General features: G+C 43.5%; 1 protein-coding gene and 1 long non-coding RNA gene across 3 annotated transcripts in view; both read right to left on the bottom strand.

The window, feature by feature from the left end:
* EHMT1 (euchromatic histone lysine methyltransferase 1) overlaps positions 1-8749 on the bottom strand; it is a 139476-nt gene that overhangs the window by 116533 nt on the left and 14194 nt on the right. The window lies entirely within an intron of this gene.
* LOC145717176 (uncharacterized) lies at positions 2216-6886 on the bottom strand. The gene is made up of 2 exons (XR_014140247.1): positions 3838-6886; positions 2216-3625 (listed from the first exon to the last, which is right to left on the bottom strand). It is a non-coding gene; the product is annotated as an uncharacterized LOC145717176 (long non-coding RNA).

Genomic DNA, 8749 nt, shown 5'->3' with positions numbered 1-8749 from the left:
TCTCCCACTCCCCGTTTGTGTTCCCTCTCTCGCTGTGTCTTTCTCTGTCAAATAAATAAATAAAATCTTTAAAAAAAAAAAAAAAAAAAGATTTTATTTGAGAGAGAGAGCACACGCACAGTTGGGGGGGGGGGGTGGGCAGAGGGAGAGGGAGAATCTCAAGCAGGCTCCATGCTCAGCGCAAAGCCCAACAGGAGGCCGATTCCACAACCCTGAGTTCATGACCTGAGCCAAAATCAAGAGTCAGACCCTTAACCAACTGAGCCACACAGCGCCCCTTGGCAATTTTTTTTTTTTTTAAAGATTTTATTTATTTATTTGACAGAGAGAGACACAGCGAGAAAAGGAACACAAGCAGGGGGAGTGGGAGAGGGAGAAGCAGGCTTCCCGCCAAGCAGGGAGCCTGATGCGGGACTTGATCCCAGGACCCTGGGATCATGACCTGAGCCGAAGGCAGACACTTAATGACTGAGCCACCCAGGTGCCCCCCCCTTGGCAATTTTTTTATATGACTCCCCCAAAGCACATGCAACAAAGGAAACAAATTAGACATAATCAAAATTAAAAATGTTTGTGCTTCGGGACGCCTGGGTGGCTCAGTAGGTTAAGCCGCTGCCTTCAGTTCGGGCATTGATCCCAGGGCCCTGGGATCGAGTCCTGCATCAGGCTCCTTGCTCGGCAGGGAGCCTGCTTCTCCCTCTGCCGGCAGCAACCCCTGCTTGCACTCTCGCTCACTCTCTCTCACCTATGCTCTCTCTCTAGCAAATAAATAAATAAAATCTTTAAAAAAAAAAATGTGCTTCAAAGAACGCCATCAAAAAAGTGAAAACACAACCCACAAAAAGAAAAATATTTGCAAGTCATATAACTGATAAGGAACCTATTTACAGTACATAAAGACAACATACAATTTGATAACAAAAAGAAAATCAAATTTAAAAATAGGAAAAGGATCTGAATAGAAATTTCTCCAATCAACATATACAGATGACCAATAAGGACAAGAAAAGTTGTTCAACACCATCAGCCATTAGGGAAATGCAAATCAGCACCACAATGAGATGCCAACTTCACACCCACAAGGATAACTATAATCAAAAAGATGGACCATAGCAAGTGCTGATGCTTCTATAGAGAAATGGGAACCCTCATAGAATGCTGATGGGGATATAAAATTGTGCAGTCACTGTAGGAAACATTTTGGCAGTCCCTCAAATGGTTATCTCCAACCGAAATAATTGTAGATTCACGTGAAGCATGAGAAATAATAGACCACCTTATACACTTTGCCCAGTGTATGAGTTTCCCAGGGTTGCTGTAACAAAGTACCACAAACTGGGTGGCTTAAAACAAAACAAATTTGTTTTTATCTTTTCATAGTCCTGGAGGTCAGAAGTCCAACATCATGGTGATGGCAGGGCCATGCTCCCTCTGAAGCCTCTAAGGAAGAATCCCTTCTTGCTTCTTCTAGCTTCTAGTGGCTATGGCAATCCTTGGTCTTCCTTGGTTCACAGATGTGCCACTCCAATCTCTGCCTCTGTGTGCACATGGCAAGCTTCTTTCCTGTGTCTGTCCTCCTCTTAAGAGAATACCAGTCATTGAACACAGGGCACACTTAAATCCAGGATGATTTGATCATGAGATCCTTAATAAATTACACTAGCAAAGCTGTGTCCAAATAAGGTTACATTCTGGGGTTCCAGATGAACATGAATTTGAGAGGACACTCTTCAACCTACTAATATCCAGTTTCCCCCACTATAATACTTTGCAAAACTATAGTATACTATCACAACCAGGATACTGAGCTGACGCTGACACAACCCACCAATCTTTTTTTTTTTTTTTAAGATTTATTTATTTATTTATTTGAGAGAGAGAATGAGAGAGAGAGAGAGAGAGCACATGAGAGTGGGGAGGGTCAGAGGGAGAAGCAGACTCCCGCCGAGCAGGGAGCCCGATGCGGGACTCGATCCCGGGACTCCAGGATCATGACCTGAGCCGCAGGCAGTCGCTTAACCAACTGAGCCACCCAGGCGCCCACAACCCACCAATCTTATTCAGATTTCCTCACCTTTACTTGCATTCATATATACAGTGTCTCTGTTCCAATCTACAGAATTTTGTCACCTGGCAGGTTCACCTATCTACCGCCACAGTCAAGATATTGAACAGTTCCATAACCTACTGCTTAAAGGATCAGTCTGGCTTTGGGCAAAGAATAGATAGGGTAGGTACAGCATGGAAATAGAAAAACTAGGAAGACCAGTTAAGGGGTACCTGCTATAATCCAAGAAAGGCACAGTGGTGACTTGGATCCAAGTAGTGACACTGTTAGAGGGACAGTGGTGGTGGCACTGAGCTGTTGTCCTGTGCGTACAGCCAACAGACTTTCTGATGGACTGAATGCAAGATGTCCGAGAACGTAGAACTAAGAATGATTCCTTGTCGGTATTTTCACAAGGAAAAATGTAAATTTTTATTTATTTATGATGTCCAAAAACAGGAAGTGTCTTTCCATGGTTCAGGTCTTCTGTTTTGGGAAACAGTGTTTTACACTATTTCTTATGTAAGTTTTATACATAAACTGACTTCAGAGTATTTTATCTTTCACATTGGTGGTATAAAGGGAGCTACTGGGGGCGCCTGGGTGGCTCAGTTGATTAAGCGACTGCCTTCGGCTCAGGTCATGATCCTGGAGTCCCAGAATCGAGTCCCGCATCGGGCTCCCTGCTCAGCAGGGAGTCTGCTTCTCCCTCTGACCCTCATGATCTCTCTATCTCATTCTCTCTCTCAAATAAATAAATAAAATCTTTAAAAAAAAAAAAAAGGGAGTTACTGTTTTGTATATTCGAAGACTACTGATTTTTAGATGTCAATTTTATATCTAGTCCCTTTACTGAATGATTTCATCGTCTACATTTTAGCACCAACTCTCAGGATTTCCAGGCACAGTTACCTCCCTGGCAAATAGTTTTACTGTTTACTATTTTCTAATTCTTTTGCCTCTAATAGTTCTTGTCTGATTACATTGCTTAATCCCACCAATAAAATGCTGAAGATTAACGGAGATGATAAGCAGCCTGTGTTACTGACCTTGGTGGGAATGCCTCCAGGGTTTCCCCACCAAGTAAAATGGATGAGTGAATAATGGATGCACAGTGGGTGGACAGATAGGAGGGAGGGAGGGAAGGAGGAAACATAGCATGAATGGGTAGGGGGTAGGATGGATGATATAAGATAGACTGAAAGTCTGGAAGAAGATCCTGTCCCAGCTGAACTCTGACACAACTGTAGCCCCTCCGACATCGTGACTGGCCTTATTTAAGAGACCCTGACCCGGAGGTCCCAGTCTGAGTTCCTAACCACAGAAACTGTGAGATAATAAATTTCTGCTGTTTTAAGCTGCCAAATTTGAGGGAATCTGTTACACAGCAATAAATAATCAACATACAATCTTTACTAGGGTAAATTTTGGCTAATTTTATTTTCCTAGGAGAGTCTCCACTTCATCTAGGTTTTCACATTCATTTGCCAACTGTACACAACAGTTTCTTACAATTCTGTTAACCTGCAAAACAAGAAGGCACTAGAAGACTAATGTCAAAAAGAAATAGAGGGGCGCCTGGGTGGCTCAGTCAGTTAAGCGACTGCCTTCGGCTCGGGTCATGATCCTGGAGTCCTGGGATCGAGTCCCGCATAGGGCTCCCTGCTCGGCAGGGAGTCTGCTTCTCCCTCTGACCCTCCTCCCTCTCGTGCTCTCTGTCTCTCATTCTCTCTCACAAATAAATAAAATCTTAAAAAAAAAAAAAAAAAGAAAAAGAAATAGAATCTTACTTGAAAGGCTCCAAATGGCTAAATCTGGGATAATTTGAACATCAAAAAGAAAAACTAAAAAAAGATTGCAATACATTTGATAAACACGGATTCATTCTATAGCAATACCAAAAAGTAAGGGGCACAACAGGGGAAAGAAAGTTATTCTTTAAAGAAGAGTGTCTGGTAACAAATGAGAAGGAATGTCAGAATCCATTTACTGAATATAAAGAGAGGGAGCAGCACCACACAACATGAAGGTCCAACAGACAACACCTCAACAACTGATCAAACTGTAGCATCAAACACACCAGGACACACGTGACTCCTCATGTAATGAAAACATCCACAACGGTACCTGCACAATATTCTTGTCAAAATTGTTTAATCTGAATCTAATCATGAGGAAACAAAGCAGACATATCCAGATTGTGGGTCACTGTACAGAACAACTGACCTGGACTCCTCAAAACTGTACACGTCACGGAAGATTTAAGGGCAATTGGGGCTGGGGCCTGTTCTAGACTAAAGAAGACAAAAGGAACCAGACAACCAGATGCTAAGCATTACCTGTGATTTTTTAAGTCTATAAAGGATACATGGGGACCAATTAGGGAAAATTTGAATATGAACAATATACTGTATGTATAGATTATTCATAGTATTGCATCAATATTACATTTCCTGAATTTAACTACTGTGCTGTGATTATAGGAGAATTTCCTTGTTTTTAGGAGATACTGAAAGCCTTGGGGTGAAGGAACATAACACATCCAACTTACTCTCTATGGTGCATTAAAAATAGTAACACATCACAGAGAGAGAATGATAAAGTCATTAATGAATTTAGGTGAAGGGTATATGAGTGCTCACTGAATATTCTTTGACATTTTGTAAAGGTTTAAAATTTTTCAAAATGAAAAGTTGGAAAAAATCTTTAGGATTACTACTCTGATTTAAATTTTAGCTTGTTCATTTCCCAAGTTTACGCTCAAAACTTTAAGTTACTTTCTTGCTGTTAGAAGAGCTAAAGTCAATAATGAAATACTTCACTATAAAAGATCAACAGATCCAGCAAATCAGGTAAAAAAGGGTCAAAGCTATTAAACAAAACCAGAATAAATCCTATCATAAAAACTACTACAAGGCACCTGGGTGACTCAGTCAGTTAAGCGGTCAAGCGCCGACTCTTGGCTTTGGCTCAGGTTGTGATCTCAGGGTCGTGGGACTGAGCCCCTCATCAGGCTCCTCACTTAGCCCGGAGTCTGCTTAAGATACTCTCTCCCTCTCCCTCTGCCTCTGCCCTTCCTGCCATCCCGAGCGCTCACGCAGGCGCTCTCTCACTCTTGCACATGCTTGCTCCCTCTCTAAAATAAATAAATAAATCTTAAAAAAAAAAAAAATCCTACTGCAACAGAAGTACCAGCATGGAAATGTCTCGATTAGAGTCACACTTCTGCAAACAGCCTTCAGGACACAGCCTCTAACCAACAAGCAGAAACAGCCAAAGATTCTGATAAAGACTCATAGCTGCAAGGTCCTAGAACAAAATCCCACATGATAGCCCCCAGGTCTTCACAAGTACCCAGTTTACACACAACTTTACTAGGAATGGTGACTGGGTTTCCCAGCCTACAGCCCTTTCACAGGATGAGTGCCTTCCCCAAGAGGAGGCAGGGGAGGGCTGTGTCCACAGAGGTTCCTGGAGGCCTGCACAAAGAGCTCTCCAGGCAGAGGAACATGGAGCACAGGGCCCCAGTTCATCTAAAAATAGCCAGGGGGCCACAAAGCCTAGAGCATGAGCTGGGGGAAGTGGCAGGAAAAGATAGTAGGTAGCCAGGGCCTGACGCCACACATAGCTTTGTCGGCCCTGGCGAAGAGCTCACAAGCCACAGGAAGGCTGCCCGCACAGCAGAAACACTCCGTGGACACCTAGGTTCCTGAGCAGAGATTGTGGAAGCCATGGCGAAGCAGGAGGAAGAGGCGGGCATGAACCCCAGCAACAGCCCCTGTGGTAGGTGTAAGATGTACTCTAAAGGCAGAGCCAACAGCAGTTTCTAAGGAACAGCTTCCACAGATGAAGCCAGTCACTACGGGATGAGCTCAGGGTAAGGACACTGAACAGGAGGACCAAGATGAGGCCCTGGGGCACTTGAGTATCTAGAGGTCAGGCTCCAGAGGAAAGTCCTGCAAACAAAACAGAAAACAGACCCGACAAGGTAGGTAAAACCAGAGAAGTGAGGTGTTCTGGAAGCCCAATGAGGAAACTAAGCACTCCTTTTTTCTTGAACTACTATGTCAAATGCTGTCAAGGGGTAGAGTAAGATGAAGGCTGAGAATCAACAGACTTGGCAACACCTAGGTCAATGCTCAAAGGGCAGACTTGGTAGGTCCTGAGGACAGCAAAGGAAGAATGAAGTCTGAGTTACTAGGATTTAACTTACAGAAAAGTAAAGAAGCACATGAACACAAATACCTCATGTCTGTAAAGCCAGGATGACAGGATGTGCAAACTGAAAAGCAGCTAAGAGTCTAGTTCCAACCCACCTCTGTGCACAAGAGGTCTGTGGCAATGCTGGACTAAACCCCAGACCTCCCACTAAGCCAGAGCTCATTACCACACTCACTCTGTAGGGCTGCAGATGCAAAGACAAGAAAACTGCAACATGCACCCCACGGGGCTCTGGTTTCTGGCAGCTCTGATCCACACATGCACACCTGCACTCCAGCCCCACAGCTGAACAGCCACCGGCAAGCCTGCTTTCTTCCAACTGCTGACTAATCTCTCCTAAGCCTTCGCTCCTCTCATCCACAAAATGGGGGCATTCCTCCAGCCTTCCACTAAGTCCTCTTACTCTTTAGCCCCTTTCTTGGAGAATTTCTCCCTCATCCTCTCCCCTAGATTACAGAATTCTCATCCTAGATGGTCCAAAATTAATGGAAATTTCAAATGCTCTTCATGTTAGGGCAGCACTGCCCAAGAGAAACAGAGGATGAGCCACAGTATAATTTTAAATTTTCCAGCACTCAAATTTAAAAATGTAGGGGCGCCTGGGTGGCTCAGTCGTTAAGCATCTGCCTTCGGCTCAGGTCATGATCCCAGGGTCCTGGGATCGAGCCCCGCATCGGGCTCCCTGCTCCGCAGGAAGCCTGCTTCTCCCTCTCCCACTCCCCCTGCTTGTGTTCCTTCTCTCTCTGTGTCTCTCTCTGTCAAATAAATAAATAAAATCTTTAAAAAAAAAAAAATGTAGAAATAGGGGCACCTGGGTGGCTCAGTTGGTTAAGCAACTGCCTTCGGCTCAGGTCATGATCCTGGAGTCCCAGGATTGAGTCCCACATCGGGCTCCCTGCTTAGCAGGGAGTCTGCTTCTTCCTCTGACCCTCCCCCCTCTTGTGCTCTCTCTCTCTCAAATAAATAAATAAAATCTTAAAAAAAAAAAAGTGTAGAGATAGGAGTAATTTTAATAAATTTTACTTAATCCAATATATATCCATAATATTATCATTTCAACATACAACCAATACTAAAAAAAAATATGAAATATCTCAATAAGTCTCTATAATCCAGTATACATTTCACACAGCACATTCCAGTTTGATGTGGACACATTTCAGGTGTTCAAAAACCACGGGAGGCTATGACCAGCTCGTTGGGAGATGGCAGCCACCTCTCCACTCCAATCTGTACAAGTGGAGAAGCCAACCTTTCTCCAAGATTCCATTTGGAATCCCGAGCAAGACGCCTGTGGTATCAGTCTGCAGCAGGCATGAACACACAGGAAGCTTCCTTTAATCAACCCAAGTGGTTCAGCATTTCCTCTTTGCTGCTTCTGTAGCATTTTTCTCTTTTAATAGCAATTATCAAACAGTAATTGTGCCTGTGGTTCTCAAAACTAGAATAAAAGAACCTCCCAAGGACAAGGCACCAGGTTTATTTTCATGTGGCTGACAAACAAAAGGCATTAAATGTCACAAAAACAAACAAATGCATGAATAAATGGTTCCTACCTATATTTGGAAGATGGTTAGTTCCAAAACATTTACCCTAAAAAAAAAAATCCATAAGCCAATTTTGATTCCTTCTCCTTTTTCATTAAGTTTTTTTGTTTTTTAAAGATTTTTTAAATTTATTTTTGACAGAGAGACAGTGAGAGAGGGAACACAAGCAAGGGGAGTGGGAGAGGGAGAAGCAGGCTTCCTGTGGAGCAGGGAGCCCGATGGGGGGCTCGATCCCTGGACCCTGGGATCATGACCCAAGCCAAAGGCAGACCCTTCACCGACTGAGCCACCCAGGCACCCCTTTTTTCATTAAGTTTTACAACATTTATAGATCACCTAAAATGTGCCAGGTAATATTCAAGGTTGGAAAGTAATAAAAGCTAAAGCCCTACCTTCAAAGAGTTTACAGTCTAGCCTTTAAGACATTAACAAAGAAATAACATATAAAGGAACCAGTAATTAAAACACAAAGTATGTGGGGCACCTGGCCAGCTCAGTTGGTAAAATATGCGACTCTTGATCTCTGGGTCATGAGTTCAAGTCCCATGCTGAGTGGAAAGATTACTTAAAACACACACACACACACACACACACAAAACATGTGTTCTAACAAAGGACAGGGTGCTCTGGAAGCACAGGGAGTACATCTCCATCAGAGGTCAGCAAACCAGAGCCTGCCGCCTGTTTCTCTACAGCCTGAAAGCCAAAGATGTTTTTGTTTTTAACTCGAAAAATCATCTGAAATTCAAATCCCAATATCCACACATACAGTGGCACACAGCCAGGCTCACTTGTCCACACACGGTTTGTGGTCTGTTTCATGCTACATGGCAGAGTTCAGCAATGACAGGCAAATGCACCTGCACCAAGTGCTACCTTTTAGCCATACTGTGACTGGACCTTTTTGTCACTGTCGTAACCATGCGCACCCATC

Source organism: Leptonychotes weddellii, chromosome 14 (genome assembly GCF_054177405.1).
Source record: "Leptonychotes weddellii isolate Sample4059 chromosome 14, ASM5417740v2, whole genome shotgun sequence".
Classification (NCBI taxonomy): Eukaryota; Metazoa; Chordata; class Mammalia; order Carnivora; family Phocidae; genus Leptonychotes; species Leptonychotes weddellii.
The sequence above is the reverse complement of the archived record's forward strand: the minus strand, read 5'-3'. Positions and strand labels throughout refer to the sequence as shown.